The 19,681-nt window shown below is 37.2% G+C and overlaps 1 protein-coding gene across 1 annotated transcript in view; it reads left to right on the top strand.

Moving 5' to 3' along the window:
* Positions 1-2,196: 2,196 nt before the first annotated feature.
* LOC133542295 (disheveled-associated activator of morphogenesis 1-like) overlaps positions 2,197-19,681 on the top strand; it is a 92,204-nt gene continuing 74,719 nt past the window's right edge. The window contains exons 1-2 of the mRNA XM_061886292.1: positions 2,197-2,360; positions 5,895-5,997. The gene's annotated coding sequence lies outside the window, so the exon portion shown is untranslated. The remainder of the gene's footprint in view (positions 2,361-5,894; positions 5,998-19,681) is intronic.

Genomic DNA, 19,681 nt, shown 5'->3' with positions numbered 1-19,681 from the left:
GGTCTGGTGTCTTTCAGCTTCTTCTTCACAATACCCCACAACTTCTCTATGGGGTTTAGGTCAGGGGAGTTTTCAGGCCAATGGAGGACAGTAATGCCATGGTCAATACACCAGTTACTGCTAGTTTTGGCACTGTGGGCAGGTGCCAGATCATGCTGGAAAATGAAATCATCATCTTCATAAAGCTTTTCAACAGATACAGCTTCAATAGCCGTATTCCCATGGTCAAGCCACTCCTGAACTCTAGACAACGGAAGTTCCCTCAGTCAGCAATGGTTTGGGGAGCCATGTCAGCTGCTGGTTTTGATCCACTGTGTTTCATCAAGTCCAGAGTTAATGCAGCTGTGTGCATGCTTCCATCTGTTGCAAAGCTCTATGGAGATGATGATTTAATTTTCCAGCATGATCTGGCACCTGCTCACAGTTCCAAAACCAGCAGTAACTGGTGTACTGACCATGGCATTACTGTCCTCCATTGGCCTGCTAACTCCCCTGACCTGAACCTCATAGAGAATTTGTGGGGTATTGTGAAGAAGAAGCTGAAAGACACCAGACCCAATAATGCAAATGAGCTGAAGGCTTCTATTGAAGCATCCTGGGCATCCATAACACCTCAGCAATGCCACAGGCCGATTGCCTCCATGCCACGCCGCATTGATGCAGTAATCCCTGCTAAACAATTCCCAACCAAGTACTGAGTGCATTAATTGACATTTTCAAATGTTTGATTTTGTTTTGCTGTTATAAATCTTTTTTCTTTAACTTGATCTAAGGAAATATTTAAAATTTTGGAGATAGGATTATTGAATTTTCTTAAGCTGTATGCCTTAATCAGCAATATTAAAATAATAAAAGGCTTATTAATGTATGTATGTATTTTTATGTGTGTGTGTGTGTGTGTGTGTGTGTGTGTGTGTATACATATGTATGTATATGTGTGTATATATACATATGTATGTATATGTGTGTGTGTATATACACACACACATATACGTACATATATATATACATGATAAACATGTATGTATGTGTGTGTGTTTGTATGTGTATGTATGTATATATATATATATATATATATATATATATATATATATATATATATAATCACACACTTATAGATACACATGTATAAATATATATATATATATATATATATATATATATATATATATATATATATGTGTGTATGTATGTATGTATGTATGCATGCTCATTTTCTATGCATTTTGGCAAATGAGTTTGTTGTCCAAAGAAACCGGAGATCTTCAAACACTTCGGTGTGCGTAAAACACAACTTATTGACTTGTGATGTGAGAAATGTGCAACATTATCTTATGTATTGAAAACTTAACACAAGTAATTATTATTATTATTTTATATTACAGATTATATTTCTTATCCATTCATGAGTGCTGATTTCTTTGAGACAAGCATGCACTAAAAGAGTGTTTGTATGACGTCATAGTCCATGAACTATAAGACTAAACAGCAGACCAACATACTGTGTAACTTCTATGTTTGTGTGGAAGTGGCCTCAAGTGGGCCGAGACAACTGCCAACCATGACGATATCGAGATGGGCTGTGGTATTAAAGTGATCTCTGCTTGGTCCCATCACTTCAACGCACCACACCGAAGCTTTGTGTGGTTTCATTTTGGAAGTGATGGAGTGTTTGCTAATAAAACCACTGCCCCATTTTGCAACAGCGACCTGCTGTGAATGTTTACTTGGAATGTAAGGACGCAGTACGCAGCTCACCTGTAGGTCCACTGTTCAGTTCTTCTGAAGTACAATAAGGGAACCAAGTCCAAAACGTAAAATGTAGCTTTTAAATAAAATAAACAATCTGTTTGCAAGTAATTCTCCAATAAATACAATTCTAAAATGTAAAATAAAAACATAAAAAAGTATATGGTAGTTTTTCAACAGGTTTTACTTTTGTCGGTCAACTTGTGTCACTTTGTTTCTATTTAAAGCAGGATTATTTAAACATAAAATGAGTTTAAAGTGTAAAAATAAGCTGCATTTTTTTATGTATAAGAGAAACTGCTGTTCTAAATGTGTCCACTGGGTGTCGCAATAGCAACCTCACCATGACTGTGACCATCTGTCACTCCGCTTCTGTTTGTGTCGCCTTATTTGGTGTTTGTTTCCTGTCATTTCCATTTCCTGTTTCCCCCTCACCTGTGTTTGATTGGCAGCCTGGCGTACCTGCTTGCAGTTGCCAATCTGGCTGCTATTTCAGCCTGCCTCCTCGCCTGGTCTTCTGGTCTTCAATGCTCGAGGACTTTGGTCAGGAACTCCGCTTGACTGCGGCGGCTGTGGCCCCATGATGTAGGAAATTGGAGAACAAAGTCCAGGTAAGAGTCTTTGTTGTACTCAAGACTAGGAGGAGCAGTCATGGATCTAACATAATAGTGTGAGAGTCCAGTCCATAGTGGATCTAACATAATAGTGAGAGAGTCCAGTCCATAGTGGATCTAACATAATAGTGAGAGTCCATTCCATAGTGGATCTAACATAATAGTGAGAGTCCAGTCCATAGTGGATCTAACATAATAGTGAGAGTTCAGTCCATAGTGGATCTAACATAATAGTGTGAGAGTCCAGTCCATAGTGGATCTAACATAATAGTGTGAGAGTCCAGTCCATAGTGGATCTAACATAATAGTGTGAGAGTCCAGTCCATAGTGGATCCAACATAATAGTGTGAGAGTCCGGTCCATAGTGGATCTAACATAATAGTGAGAGTCCAGTCCATAGTGGATCTAACATAATAGTGAGAGTTCAGTCCATAGTGGATATAACATAATAGTGTGAGAGTCCAGTCCATAGTGGATCTAACATAATAGTGTGAGAGTCCAGTCCATAGTGGATCTAACATAATAGTGTGAGAGTCCAGTCCATAGTGGATCCAACATAATAGTGTGAGAGTCCAGTCCATAGTGGATCTAACATAATAGTGTGAGAGTCCAGTCCATAGTGGATCTAACATAATAGTGAGAGTCCAGTCCATAGTGGATCTAACATAATAGTGTGAGAGTCCAGTCCATAGTGGATCTAACATAATAGTGAGAGTCCAGTCCATAGTGGATCTAACATAATACTGTGAGAGTCCAGTCCATAGTGGATCTAACATAATAATGAGAGTCCAGTCCATAGTGGATCTAACATAATAGTGAGAGTCCAGTCCATAGTGGATCTAACATAATAGTGAGAGTCCAGTCCATAGTGGATCTAACATAATAGTGAGAGTCCAGTCCATAGTGGATCTAACATAATAGTGTGAGAGTCCAGTCCATAGTGGATCTAACATAATAGTGTGAGAGTCCAGTCCATAGTGGATCTAACATAATAGTGAGAGTCCAGTCCATAGTGGATCTAACATAATAGTGAGAGTCCAGTCCATAGTGGATCTAACATAATAGTGTGAGAGTCCAGTCCATGGTGGATCTAACATCAAAGTGTGAGAGTCCAGTCCATAGTGGATCTAACATAATAATGAGAGTCCAGTCCATAGTGGATTTAACATAATAGTGTGAGAGTCCAGTCCATAGTGGATCTAACATAATAGTGTGAGAGTCCAGTCCAAAGTCGATCTAACATAATAGTGAGAGTCCAGTCCATAGTGGATCTAACATAATAGTGAGAGTCCAGTCCATAGTGGATCTAACATAATAGTGAGAGTCCAGTCCATAGTGGATCTAACATAATAGTGTGAGGACCATTATGACCATTTTTATCAACAATTTGTAATAATAATAAAAAAGAACAAAACAAAACACAAACATGAAAAGTAAAATGGAGTAAAAGAAAGAATAATATTATACAATATTACACAATATTAACATATTTTAAACAACATAAGGGTAGTAATAAAGAGGACAATATGCACAAAAGTATTTTTTTATTTTTTTTTAATTTTGTGACCTGAGGAAAATACCACAATTTCTTAATATTTGATGATTTCTAATATAATGTTAACAGGATTGATTTCCATGAAAATATTACCATAGCATTAAATTTTGTGCTGTTTTTTCCCCCAGAAAAACACAAACATGGAAATATGTTCATACAAAATGCAAAAATGTGTTATTTGTGTGATGGCAACATGAACCAGGAGCAGGATTTTAATTTTTCCTTAGCATTTAGCATTTAGCATCTAACCCCAACCCAAAGTTTCTCTCTTATTGTGCAGTCCAGAAAAACAACAGACATTTTAAACAAAAGCAAATCTAAAACTTGGGGTGTCAAATACAAAGAAAACGATTTTTTAAATGAATCGCGATGCTTAATTTTTTCAATGAATATAAATCGATTAAAACATTTTTTTTAAAATAAAACACAGACGTAAAAGTACAATGGAGTAAATATACACAATAATAACATTTTAAACAACATGATAAATAAGGGTAGTAATACAAAAGATTGTCAAAAAAGGACAATATGCAGAAAATAGGTAAAATATATTTTTTCTTATTTTGTGAACTGAAGAAAATATCCAAAATTTCTTAATATTTGATGATTTCTAAGACATGCAACGTTTCTTCTCTCTTATTGTGTAGTCCAGAAAAACAGTAGACATTTTCAACAAAAGCAAATCTAAAACCCAGGGTGTCAAAAAGATTAAAATATATATTTTTTTTCAAATGAAGCATGATGCTTGTTTTTTTTTTTTTACAATTATAGATTGATTTAAAAAAATAAATAAATAAATGATACATCGATTTTTTTTTGGGGTTGTTTGATTTTGTTTTTGTTTTTATTTTTTTGATATGTCTTTTTTTTTTTTACCTGCCCTGTGCAGCCACTCAGGTCAAGCATATTGTTGATGAAGATCGGGGGTCGGCAACCCGCGGCTCTTTAGCGCCGCCCTAGTGGCTCTCTGGAGCTTTTTCAAAAATATATGAAAAATGGAAAAAGATGAGGGGAAAAAAACATTTTTTGGTTTCTTTGGGAGGACAAACATGACACAAACCTCCCTAATTGTTATAAAGCACACTGTTTGTATTAAACATGCTTCACTGATTCTAGTATTTGGCGAGCACCGTTTTGTCCTACTGATTTTGGCGGTCCTTGAACTCATCCTAGTTTGTTTACATGTATAACTTTCTACGACATATTTTAAGCCACTTCTCATTTTGTCTCATTTTGTCCACCAAACTTTTAATGTTGTGCATGAATGCACAAAGGTGAGGTTTGTTGATGTTATTGACTTGTGTGGAGTGCTAATCAGACATATTTGGTCACTGCATGACTGCAAGCTAATCGATGCTAACATGCTACTTAGGCTAGCTGTATGTACATATTGCATCATTATGTCTCATTTGTAGCTATATTGGAGCTCATTTGGTTTCCTTTAAGTCCTCATAATTAGGGACCGAATGTCCCTTTGAGACAGAGGACCCTATTTTATTTGTAAGGTTTTATTATTATTATACCACCTCCTCTTTGAGCTGTAATTTGACCCCCTTAAAATGCTTCGAAACTCACCAAATTTAACACACACATCAGGACTGGCAAAAATTGCAATCTAATAAAAAAAACAAACCCCAAAACTCAAAATTGCGCTCTAACGCCCCCTAGGAATAAAACACCGACAAAACTGCTCTTGGGAAGAAAACACAGACAAAACGTCGTACTGACATGAAACAAAAACGTCTATGTAGGTCTCACTTAGACCTACATTTCATTAGTTGACATCCTTCAGCAAAAATCAACAGGAAGTTGGCAATTACCCCTTCTAAACAAAAGTTTTTTAAAAACCCGTCACCTTTTTTCAAACATTATCTCCTCTGAGCGCGTGTGTTGTGTCGGCTTCAAACTCGCACAGGAAAGAGATTGAACCCTTCTGATTAAAAGAGTTTTTCTAACTGCTCCGGTTTTTATTTCAGGAGCCTTCAAAGAACTGCTGCGCTGCTGCTGCTGCGCTGCTGCCGTCTGAAGATGGCTGCTTAAAAGCAGGAAGCACCAGCGTGACCACACAATGCAGAGAAGGTAGGTACTGTGCGGGTAAAGATATGTTGACTGGGTGAAAGAAGGAGGCACCAGTTTGACTCCAGGATACAGAGAAGGTAGGTACTGTGAAGGTAAAGATATGTTGACTGGGTGAAAGAAGGAGGCACCAGTTTGACTCCAGCATACAGAGAAGGTAGGTACTGTGCAGGTAAAAGATATGTTGTCTGGGTTATGGCAGGAAGCAGCAGTGTGTATGGGTGAAAGAAAGAAGCACCAGTGTGACCCCAGGATGCAGGGAAGGTAGGTAATGTGCAGGTAAAGATATGTTGAATGGGTAAAGGCAGGAAACACCAGCAAAAGTCGGTCCCGTCCATCGCTGCTTGCAGCTTTAATTCAATTTATAGCTCATGACACACTATCTGTATGTAATATGGCTTTTCATTTTTTGCGGCTCCAGACAGATTTATTTTTGTGTTTTTGGTCCAATATGGCTCTTTGAAAATTTTGGGTTGCTGACCCCTGATGTAGATGATCTATATGTGAAAAAGAAAAAGCTAAACAAAGGACTCCACAGGGAACATTCACACAGGAAGTCCTGAAAACTGTTACAGTCCAAATGAACACATGAAAAAGTCAGTTTTACGACCTTTGAACCCAGGATTTAACATCCAGCCTCGCTTGTCATGACGCAAAAAAAAAACAGACAATGTGTCCATTAACTGTGTCTGATTACAATCATTATTGAACATTTCCTGAATGCAAATAGCAACATTTGAACCCGCCTCCCTGCTCCGCTACCACAAGTCTTTCCTGTCTGCTCACTAAGCCCTGGAGGGTGGGGGCGTGGCCTGCTGGTTGGTATTGTCAGCATGCGGCCTGTTTGCCAAAACATTTTTTGAATAGTTGAACTTTTCAAAGTGATGGTTGTCTCAGACACGTGGGAGTGATGCTAAACATGATCTGGAAGGATGAGGGTTGGGTGTGTGGTTGGCCAGCAACCTGAGGGTTCCATGTTCGATCCCCACCTTCTACCAACCTAGTCACGTCCGTTGTGTCCTTGAGCAAGACACTTTACCTTTGCTCCTGATGGGTCTTGGTTAGGGCCTTGCATGGCCATCAGTGTGTGAATGTGGAAATACTGTCAAAGCGCTTTGAGTTCCTTAAAAAAAGTTAGAAAAGTGCGGTATCAGTACAAACCCCGTTTCCATATGAGTTGGGAAATTGTGTTAGATGTAAATATAAACAGAATACAATGATTTGCAAATCGTTTTCAACCCATATTCAGTTGAATATGCTACAAAGACAACATATTTGATGTTCAAACTCATAAACTTTATTTTTGTTTTGCAAATAATAATTAACTTTAGAATTTTATGGCTGTAACATTTGCCAAAGTAGTTGGGAAAGGGCATGTTCACCACTGTGTTACATCACCTTTTCTTTTAACAACACTCAAACGTTTGGGAACTGAGGAAACTAATTGTTGAAGCTTTAAAAGTGGAATTCTTTCCCATTCTTGTTTTATGTAGAGCTTCAGTCCTTCAACAGTCCGGGGTCTCCGCTGTCCTATTTTACGCTTCATAATGCGCCACACATTTTCAATTGGAGACAGGTCTGAACTGCAGGCGGGCCAGGAAAGTATCCGCACTCTTTTTTTTACGAAGCCACACTGTTGTAATACGTGCTGAATGTGGCTTGGCATTGTCTTGCTGAAATAAGCAGGGGCGTCCATGAAAAAGACGGCGCTTAGATGGCAGCATATGTTGTTCCAAAAGCTGTATGTACCTTTCAGCATTAATGGTGCCTTCACAGATGTGTAAGTTACCCATGCCTTGGGCACTAATGCACTCCCATACCATCACACATGCTGGCTTTTCAACTTTGGGTCGATAACAGTCTGGATGGTTCACGTCCCCTTTGGTCCGGATGACACGATATTTCCGAAAAAAAATTTGAAATGTGGACTCGTCAGACCACAGAACACTTTTCCACTTTGCATCAGTCCATCTTGGATGATCTCGGGCCCAGAGAAGCCGGTGGCGTTTCTGGATGTTGTTGATAAATGGCTTTCGCTTTGCATAGTAGAGCTTTAACTTGCACTTACAGATGTAGCGACCAACTGTATTTAGTGACAGTGGTTTTCTGAAGTGTTCCTGAGCACATGTGGTGATATCCTTTAGAGATTGATGTCGGTTTTTGATACAGTGCCGTCTGAGGGATGGAAGGTCACGGTCATTCAATGTTGGTTTCCAGCCATGCCGCTTACATGGAGTGATTTCTCCAGATTCTCTGACCCTTTTGATGATATTATGGAGCGTAGATGTTGAAATCCCTCAATTTCTTGCAATTGCACTTTGAGAAATGTTGTTCTTAAACTGTTTGACTATTTGCTCACGGAGTTGTGGACAAAGGGGTGTACCTCGCCCCATCCTTTCTTGTGAAAGACTGAGCATTTTTTGGAAGCTGTTTTTATACCCAATCATGGCACCCACCTGTTCCCAATTAGCCTGCACACCTGTGGGATGTTCCAAATAAGTGTTTGATGAGCATTCCTCAACTTTATCAGTATTTATTGCCACCTTTCCCAACTTCTTTGTCACGTGTTGCTGGCATCAAATTCTAAAGTTAATGATTATTTGCAACAAAAAAAATAAAGTTTATGAGTTTGAACATGAAATATGTTGTCTTTGTAGCATATTCAACTGAATATGGGTTGAAAAGGATTTGCAAATCATTGTATTCTGTTTATATTTACATCAAACACAATCTCCCAACTCATATGGAAACGGGGTTTGTATTAATGTCCTTAAATATAGATATACCAGCCCCCAGACACATTTTTTTCCCTAAATGTGGCCCCCCGAGTCAAAATAATTGTTACCATTTACGTAGAACAGCATTTCATGATTATTATCCGAAAACGAACATTCTCCGCGTAGGACTCGAACATAAACACAAATGTGTGTACAGTGCTTCTTCCTTTTGCCAAAATAAGAGTTGGTGTTCAGCATTTAACTCTGCTGCTAGATCGGGGGTCGGCAACCCGCGGCTCTTTAGCATCGCCCTAGTGGCTTTCTGGAGCTTTTTCATAAATGTATGAAAAATGGATAAAGATGAGAGGAAAAAAATATTTAAAATATATTTTTTGTTTTAACATAGTTTCTGTAGGAGGACAAACATGACACAAACCTAATTGTTATAAAGCACACTGTTTTTATTACTGATTCCAGTATTTGGCGAGCGCCGTTTTGTCCTACTAATTTTGGCGGTCCTTGAACTTTCCGTAGTTTGTTTACATCCTGGGTGTCCAAAGTGCGGCCCGAGGGCCATTTGCAGCCCGCAGGGAATTTTTTAACGGCCCCACGGCACATTTTAAAAATACGATTAAACATTTTTTAAAACGTAAAATGAGATTTAAAAGAGTAAACAGGTGAAATGTAACAAGAAAATGTTGCAAGGTTTACTCTAACAACACAAAGCTGCCATGCAGGCTGTTTCTTTCTTTAAAAAATAACAATGAATCAAAATCAATGTCATTATGAATTATTGACCTATTTAAGTCACGTTAAATATTCCACTTTGAGATATTTTTAGGGGAAAATGTTGCATATTTTGTGTTTGCCATATAAAAAACTGAGCTGTTTTTTAAATAAGGGCCTAAAATGAACAAACAAAAAACATAAACAACAATAAAACTTATAATTGACGGATAGAACTGAAGTTGATCTTGAGATTATTGTGTTAAAAGTAAACAGTAAAAAAATGTATGATTTATTTTTTAACAATTTAATGAGTAGGGCCCTTTTAAATCCCCAATAATTTTAGTGTAATTTGTTTTTAAGTGTACGTCAGGTTCAAACATTGGTGACATCTATTAATCAGACAAGAACCAAGGAACCAAGCAGACACAGGGTAAAATAGAGCTCATGAGGAGACACGTGTTTTGGGCTGTACTCTAGTTACAGATCCAAACAACGTTCTAAAGAACAGCCCGCGTGCCTCCTGTATTTATTAAAGAAATCCCTATTACATCATTGTGACTGAGGGAAATGGAGTAGTGGACTCGACACAAGATATGATAATACAAAAATGCAAATATGTTGACACTTGGTGCTTTCGCCCAGTCTGTTTTTGTGCTGGTCCCAGAACAGAATGTTTGGCCTTGGCAGTCAGCATGCGGAATCTGGACAGAACACTCATAGGAAAGAAAGGCAAGCAATCTGAGAGATTGCTAGTTCTGCACAAATACAGAAAAACTGCTTTAGCACAAATTGACGATACTTTATAGTAACGGCCCTTAAGCATATAGTTATGATGATAATATATACATAATTATTCTAACAATTCCCTCCTGTTTATCACATAACTTCCCCAGACTCTTCTTATCCCCAATAACGTCTTCTTGCGATTTTCAGTTAATAGTTCATGTCTTTAGGGCCAAGTTATGTTTACACGTCATCATATTTTTATATTTTTTTCTGTACATATAGCTCCAAAAAAATTATTATGAATTAAAATCAATGGTATTTGTTGTTATTGACCTTTTTAATGCTCCAATTTTTATATAATCTCAAATATTCCACTTAAAAAAACATTGGGTGATGACATTGCATATTTTGTTTTTTTTCCCATCAAAAAACAGGGTTTTCTTTTACAAAAAGAGCATACAACTTAAATCTTTCAAATCATTACATTGACAGATAGACCTAATGTTGATCTGGAGATTTAAAACTTGAATAATAATCAAACAAAATAATACTGAATAATGACACATTTTTAATATTCTTTGGACCAAAACCCTTTGGGGTCCCCGGGATCAAGCCTGAGTGGAGGCCGAAATGTATATTTTTTATACATCTATTGTATTGTTTTAAAAAAAAAAAAAAAAATTCAAAATGGCCCCCGCTTGCTTTGATTTTACAGTCTGTGGCCCTAAGTGGAAAAAGTTTGGACACCCCTGATGTAAACAAACTAAGGTGAGTTCAAGGACCGCCAAAATTAGTAGGACAAAACGGCGCTCGCCAAATACTGGAATCAGTGAAGCATGTTTAATGTAAACAGTGTGCTTTATAGCAATTAGGGAGGTTTGTGTCATGTTTGTCCTCCTACAGCAGGGGTCACCAACGCGGTGGTCGCCCGTAAGGACCAGATGAGTCGCCTGCTGGCCTGTTCTAAAAATAGCTCAAATAGCAGCACTTACCAGTGAGCTGCCTCTATTTTTGAAATTGTATTTATTTACTAGCAAGCTGGCCTCGCTTTGCTCGACATTTTTAATTCTAAGAGAGACAAAACTCAAATAGAATTTGAAAATCCAAGAAAATATTTTAAAGACTTGGTCTTCACTTGTTTAAATAAATGCATTTATATTTTTACTTTGCTTCTTATAACTTTCAGAAAGACAATTTTAGAGAAAAAATACAACCTTAAAAATGGTTTTAGGATTTTTAAACACATATACCTTTTTACCTTTTAATTTCCTTCCTCTTATTTCCTGACAATTTAAATCAATGTTCAAGTACATTTATTTTTTTTAATTGTAAAGAATAATAAATAAATCTTAATTTAATTCTGAATTTTAGCTTCTGTTTTTTCGACGAAGATTATTTGTGAAATATTTCTTCAAAATAATGATTAAAATTCTCCAAAAAATATTCTGGCAAATCTAGAAAATCTGTAGAATCAAATTTAAGTCTTATTTCAAAGTCTTTTGAATTTCTTTAAAAAAATTTGTTCTGGAATATCTAGAAGAAATAATGATTTGTCTTTGTTAGAAATATAGCTTGGTCCAATTTGTTATATATTCTAACAAAGTGCAGATTGGATTTTAACCTATTTAAAACATGTCATCAAAATTCTAAAATTAATCTTAATCAGGAAAAATGACAAATGATGTTCCATAAAAAAATTGTTTTAAATTTTTTCAAAAAGATTCAAATTAGCTAGTTTTTCTTTTCTTTTTTGCGATTGAATTTTGAATTCTAAAGAGTCGAAATTGAAGATAAACTATGTTTCAAAATTTAATTTTCTTTTTTTTCCTGTTTTCTCCTCTTTTAAACCGTTCAATAATTTATTGTGATTTGTTTTTAAGTGTCATAGCTAAAAAGAAAAATAATTAATTAAAATCAATGGTGTTATGAGTTGTTGACATTTTTAATGTTCCAATTATTATATAATCTCAAATATTCCACTTAAAAAAAATATTGGGTGATAATATTGCATGTTTTGTGATTTTTTTTCCCATCAAAAAACAGTTTTTTTTTTTTGACAAAGTCTTTCTCTTCTTTTTTTCGGTTGAATTTTGAATTATAAAGAGTGAAATTGAAGATAAACTATGTTTCAAAATTTTATTTTCATTTATTTCGTGTTTTCTCCTCTTTTAAACCGTTCGATATTTTTATTGTGATTTGTTTTTAAGTGTCATAGCTCAAAAAATAATAATTAATTAAAATCAATGGTGTTATGAGTTGTTGACCTTTTTAATGCTCCAATTATTACATAATCTCCAATATTCCACTTAAAAAAACATTGGGTGATAATATTGCATATTTAGTGATTTTTTTTTTCATCAAAAAACAGGGTTTTCTTTGACAAAAACTTTTGCTCTTCTTTTTTTTCGTTTGAATTTTGAATTTTAAAGAGTTTAAATTTTAGATAAACTATGTTTCAAAATGTAATTTTCATTTTTTTCGTGTTTTCTCCTTTTTTAAAATCGTTCAATAATTTTAGTGTGATTTGTTTTTAAGTGTCATAGCTCAAAAAATAATAATTAATTAAAATCAATGGTGTTATGAGTTGTTGACCTTTTTAATGCTCCAATTATTATATAATCTCAAATATTCCACTTTAAAAAAATTGGGTGATAATATTGCATATTTTGTGATTTTTCTCCATTAAAAAAAACAGGGTTTTCTTTGTCAAAAAGTTTTTCTCTTCTTTTTTTCGGTTGAATTTTGAATTTTAAAGAGTCGAAATTGAAGATAAACTATGTTTCAAAATTTAATTTTCATTTTTTCCTGTTTTCTCCTCTTTTAAACCATTCAATTGAGTCTTTTTTTCATCATTTATTCTCGACAAAAGAACTTCCGTAAAAGGAAAAAAAATGTACGACGGAATGACAGACAGAAATACCCATTTTTTTTTATTTATATGTATATATAGATTTATTTATTAAAGGTAAATTGAGGAAATTGTCGATATCTGGCAATTTATTGAAGTGTGTATCAAACTGGTAGCCCTTCTCATTAATCAGTACCCAAGAAGTAGCTCTTGCTTTCAAAAAGGTTGGTGACCCCTGTCCTATTTAAAAAAAAAAAAAAAAAAAAAAAAAAAAAAAAAATTCCCCTCATCTTTTTTCATTTTTCATACATTTTTGAAAAAACTCCAGGGAGCCACTAGGGCAGTGTTAAAGAGCCGCATGTGGCTCCAGAGCCGTGGGTTGCCGACCCCCGTCAGCTAGACACTAAGCTACTGTAGCCTATTTTTATGGTTTTGCCTCTTTTTTAAAGGCCTACTGAAATTAGATGTTGTTATTTAAACGGGGACAGCAGGTCCATTCTATGTGTCATACTTCATCATTTAGCCATATTGCCATATTTTTGCTGAAAGGATTTAGTAGAGAACATCCACAATAAAGTTTGCAACTTTCGGTACTAACAGAAAAGCCCTGCCTGTACCGGAAGTCGCAGACGATGACGTCACATGTTGATGTCTCCTCACATACTCACATTGTTTTTAATGGGAGCCTCCAACAAAAAGTGCTATTCGGACCGAGAAAACGATAATCTCCCCAATAATTTGAGTGAGGATGAAAGATTCGTGTTTGAGGATATATATAAAAAAAAAAAAAAACGCAATTGTATTGGGAAGGATTCTGATGTTTTTAGACACATTTACTAGGATAATTCTGGGAAATTCCTTATCTTTCTATTGTGTTGCTAGTGTTTTAGTGAGTTTAATAGTACCTGATAGTCGGAAGGGTGTGTCCACAGCTGTCTTGACGCCAATGTCTCAGGGGAGTCGACGGCAGCTTTATGGACGACACAAGCTCATCTTTTCTCCGGTAAGAAGTGACTTTTTAACCACAATTTTCTCCCCGAAACCTGCTGGTTGACATGTGGTCAGGATCCATGTCTACTTGACCGCTCTGATCCATAGTAAAGTTTCACCTCTAGGAATTTTAAACAAGGAATCACCGTGTGTTTGTGTGGCTAAAGGCTAAAGATTCCCAACTCCATCTTTCTACTTTGACTTCTCCAATATTAATTGAACAAATTGCAAAAGATTCAGCAACACAGATGTCCAAAATACTGTGTAATTATGCCGTTAAAGCAGACGACTTTTAGCTGTGTGTGTGTGCAGCGCTCGTATTTCCTAAAAACCTTTGACGTCCTGCGTACACGTCATCATTACATGACGTTTCCAAGACGAAACTCCCGGGAAATTTAAAATTGCAATTTAGTAAACCAAAGTGGCCGTATTGGCATGTGTTGCAATGTTAATATTTCATCATTGATATATAAACTATCAGACTGCGTGGTCGCTAGAAGTGGCTTTCAGTAGGTCTTGAGCTTTTATTTTTGCTCTCGGAGCGATGACATCAAAACGTGACGTCACCTAGGTAATACAGCCGCCATTTTCATTTTCAACACATTGCAGACATTGGGTCTCAGCTCTGTTATTTTCAGTTTTTTCGACTGTTTTCTGGTACCTTGGAGACATCATGCCTCGTCGGTGTGTTGTCAGAGGATGTAACAACACGATCAGGGAGGGATCCAAGTTGATTTACGCAGAATGTGCATCGATTAGCATGCCGTGCTAACATGCTATTTAGGCTAGCTGTATGTACATGTTGCAGCATTTTTGTAGCTATATTTGCATCCAGCCTTTCCCTCCACCCACATTTAATGCCAAACAAACACATACCAATCGACATATTTAAGTTGCTCCAGTGTCAAGAGATGCGAAAGTCCCTCGTTTGATCCGCACATTTTACCGGCGATGCTACGACAGACCTGGCACAGAGATGAATAGATACCCTGCGACACTCAAAGCAGATGCATTTCCAACGATAAAGTCAACGGTTTTGTAGATGTTATTGACTTATGTGCTAATCAGACATATTTGGTCGCGGCATGACTGCCAGCTAATCGATGCTAACATGCTATTTAGGCTAGCTGTATTTGTAGCTATATTTGCATCCAGCCTTTCCCTCCACCCACATTTAATGCCAAACAAACACTTACCAATTGACGGATTTAAGTTGCTCCAGTGTCAATGCGAAAGTCCCAATCGTTTGGTCTGCAAATTTTACTGGCAATGCTATGGCAGACATGGCCAAATAGCGTCAATAGCTATTCGCTCAATAGCTTCAGTTTCTTCTTCAATTTCGTTTTCGCTATCTGCCTCCATACTCCAACCATCCGTTTCAATACATGCGTAATCTGTTGAATCGCTTAAGCTGCTGAAATCCGAGCTAATGTCGCTATATCTTGCTGTGGTATCAGCCATGTTTGTTGGTATTGGTATCACTGGATGACGTCACAAGAAAATGGACGATGGCTTCACAGATAGCGAAAATCAGGCACTTTAAAGCCTTTTTTCGGGATATTCCGGGATGGGTAAAATTTTGAAAAAAACTTCGAAAAATAAGATAAGCCACTGGGAACTGATTTTTATTGGTTTTAACCCTTCTGAAATTGTGATAATGTTCCCCTTTAATTGTTGAAAGTAAAACAAATAATAATACAAATGTATCACTTTATGAGTACTTGACTAGTACTGGTACACGTAGTATCATGGTACTTGACTAGTACTGGTACACGTAGTATCATGGTACTTGACTAGTACTGGTACACGTAGTATCATGGTACTTGACTAGTACTGGTACACGTAGTATCATGGTACTTGACTAGTACTGGTACACGTAGTATCATGGTACTTGACTAGTACTGGTACACGTAGTATCATGGTACTTGACTAGTACTGGTACACGTAGTATCATGGTACTTGACTAGTACTGGTACACGTAGTATCATGGTACTTGACTAGTACTGGTACACGTAGTATCATGGTACTTGACTAGTACTGGTACACGTAGTATCATGGTACTTGACTAGTACTGGTACATGTAGTATCATGGTACTTGACTAGTACTGGTACACGTAGTATCATGACACTTGACTAGTACTGGTACACGTAGTATCATGGTTCTTGACTAGTACTGGTACATGTAGTATCATGGTACTTGACCAGTACTGGTACACATAGTATCATGGTACTTGACTAGTACTGGTACATGTAGTATCATGGTACTTGACTAGTACTGGTACATGTAGTATCATGGTACTTGACTAGTACTGGTACACATAGTATCATGGTACTTGACTAGTACTGGTACATGTAGTATCATGGTACTTGACTAGTACTGGTACACGTAGTATCATGGTACTTGACTAGTACTGGTACACATAGTATCAAGGTACTTGACTAGTACTGGTACACATAATATCATGGTACTTGACTAGTACTGGTACACGTAGTATCATGACACTTGACTAGTACTGGTACACGTAGTATCATGGTTCTTGACTAGTACTGGTACATGTAGTATCATGGTACTTGACCAGTACTGGTACACATAGTATCATGGTACTTGACTAGTACTGGTACATGTAGTATCATGGTACTTGACTAGTACTGGTACACATAGTATCATGGTACTTGACTAGTACTGGTACATGTAGTATCATGGTACTTGACCAGTACTGGTACACATAGTATCATGGTACTTGACTAGTACTGGTACATGTAGTATCATGGTACTTGACTAGTACTGGTACACGTAGTATCATGGTACTTGACTAGTACTGGTACACGTAGTATCATGGTACTTGACTAGTACTGGTACACGTGGTATCATGGTACTTGACTAGTACTGGTACAGGTGGTATCATGGTACTTGACTAGTACTGGTACACGTAGTATCATGGTACTTGACTAGTACTGGTACATGTAGTATCATGGTACTTGACTAGTACTGGTACACGTAGTATCATGGTTCTTGACTAGTACTGGTACATGTAGTATCATGGTACTTGACCAGTACTGGTACACATAGTATCATGGTACTTGACTAGTACTGGTACATGTAGTATCATGGTACTTGACTAGTACTGGTACACATAGTATCATGGTACTTGACTAGTACTGGTACATGTAGTATCATGGTACTTGACTAGTACTGGTACACATAGTATCAAGGTACTTGACTAGTACTGGTACATGTAGTATCATGGTACTTGACCAGTACTGGTACACATAGTATCATGGTACTTGACTAGTACTGGTACACGTAGTATCATGGTTCTTGACTAGTACTGGTACATGTAGTATCATGGTACTTGACCAGTACTGGTACACATAGTATCATGGTACTTGACTAGTACTGGTACATGTAGTATCATGGTACTTGACTAGTACTGGTACACATAGTATCATGGTACTTGACTAGTACTGGTACACGTAGTATCATGGTACTTGATTAGTACTGGTACACGTAGTATCATGGTACTTGACTAGTCCTGGTACACGTAGTATCATGGTACTTGACTAGTACTGGTACACATAGTATCATGGTACTTGACTAGTACTGGTACACATAGTATCATGGTACTTGACTAGTACTGGTACACATAGTATCATGGTACTTGACTAGTACTGGTACACATAGTATCATGGTACTTGACTAGTACTGGTACACAGAGTATCATGGTACTTGACTAGTACTGGTACATGTAGTATCATGGTACTTGACTAGTACTGGTACACGTAGTATCATGGTACTTGACTAGTACTGGTACACGTAGTATCATGGTACTTGACTAGTACTGGTACACGTAGTATCATGGTACTTGACTAGTACTGGTACACGTAGTATCATGGTACTTGACTAGTACTGGTACAAGTAGTATCATGGTACTTGACTAGTACTGGTACACGTAGTATCATGGTACTTGACTAGTACTGGTACACGTAGTATCATGGTACTTGACTAGTACTGGTACACGTAGTATCATGGTACTTGACTAGTACTGGTACACGTAGTATCATGGTACTTGACTAGTACTGGTACACGTAGTATCATGGTACTTGACTAGTACTGGTACATGTAGTATCATGGTACTTGACTAGTACTGGTACACATTGTATCATGGTACTTGACTAGTACTGGTACACGGAGTATCATGGTACTTGACTAGTACTGGTACACGTAGTATCATGGTACTTGACTAGTACTGGTACACGTAGTATCATGGTACTTGACTAGTACTGGTACACGTAGTATCATGGTACCTGACTAGTTCTGGTACACGTAGTATCATGGTACTTGACTAGTACTGGTACACGTAGTATCATGGTACTTGACTAGTACTGGTACATGTAGTATCATGGTACTTGACTAGTACTGGTACACGTAGTATCATGGTACTTGACTAGTACTGGTACACGTAGTATCATGGTACTTGACTAGTACTGGTACACGTAGTATCATGGTAGTTGACTAGTACTGGTACACGTGGTATCATGGTACTTGACTAGTACTGGTACACGTGGTATCATGGTACTTGTCTAGTACTGGTACACGTAGTATCATGGTACTTGACTAGTACTGGTACACGTAGTATCATGGTACTTGACTAGTACTGGTACACGTAGTATCATGGTACTTGACTAGTACTGGTACATGTAGTATCATGGTACTTGACTAGTACTGGTACACGTAGTATCATGGTACTTGACTAGTACTGGTACACGTAGTATCATGGTACTTGATTAGTACTGGTACACGTAGTATCATGGTACTTGACTAGTCCTGGTACACGTAGTATCATGGTACTTGACTAGGACTGGTACACATAGTATCATGGTACTTGACTAGTACTGGTACACGTAGTATCATGGTACTTGACTAGTACTGGTACACATAGTATCATGGTACTTGACTAGTACTGGTACACATAGTATCATGGTACTTGACTAGTACTGGTACACATGGTATCATGGTACTTGACTAGTACTGGTACACATAGTATCATGGTACTTGACTAGTACTGGTACACGGAGTATCATGGTACTTGACTAGTACTGGTACATGTAGTATCATGGTACTTGACTAGTACTGGTACACGTAGTATCATGGTACTTGACTAGTACTGGTACACGTAGTATCATGGTACCTGACTAGTTCTGGTACACGTAGTATCATGGTACTTGACTAGTACTGGTACACGTAGTATCATGGTACTTGACTAGTACTGGTACACGTAGTATCATGGTACTTGACTAGTACTGGTACACGTAGTATCATGGTACTTGACTAGTACTGGTACACGTGGTATCATGGTACTTGACTAGTACTGGTACACGTAGTATCATGGTACTTGACTAGTACTGGTACACGTAGTATCATGGTACTTGACTAGTACTGGTACACGTAGTATCATGGTACTTGACTAGTACTGGTACACGTAGTATCATGGTACTTGACTAGTACTGGTACAAATAGTATCATGGTACTTGACTAGTACTGGTACACGGAGTATCATGGTACTTGACTAGTACTGGTACATGTAGTATCATGGTACTTGACTAGTACTGGTACACGTAGTATCATGGTACCTGACTAGTTCTGGTACACGTAGTATCATGGTACTTGACTAGTACT

Source organism: Nerophis ophidion, linkage group LG24, assembly GCF_033978795.1.
Source record: "Nerophis ophidion isolate RoL-2023_Sa linkage group LG24, RoL_Noph_v1.0, whole genome shotgun sequence".
Taxonomy (NCBI): Eukaryota; Metazoa; Chordata; class Actinopteri; order Syngnathiformes; family Syngnathidae; genus Nerophis; species Nerophis ophidion.
This window is presented reverse-complemented; position numbering and strand designations above follow the sequence as displayed.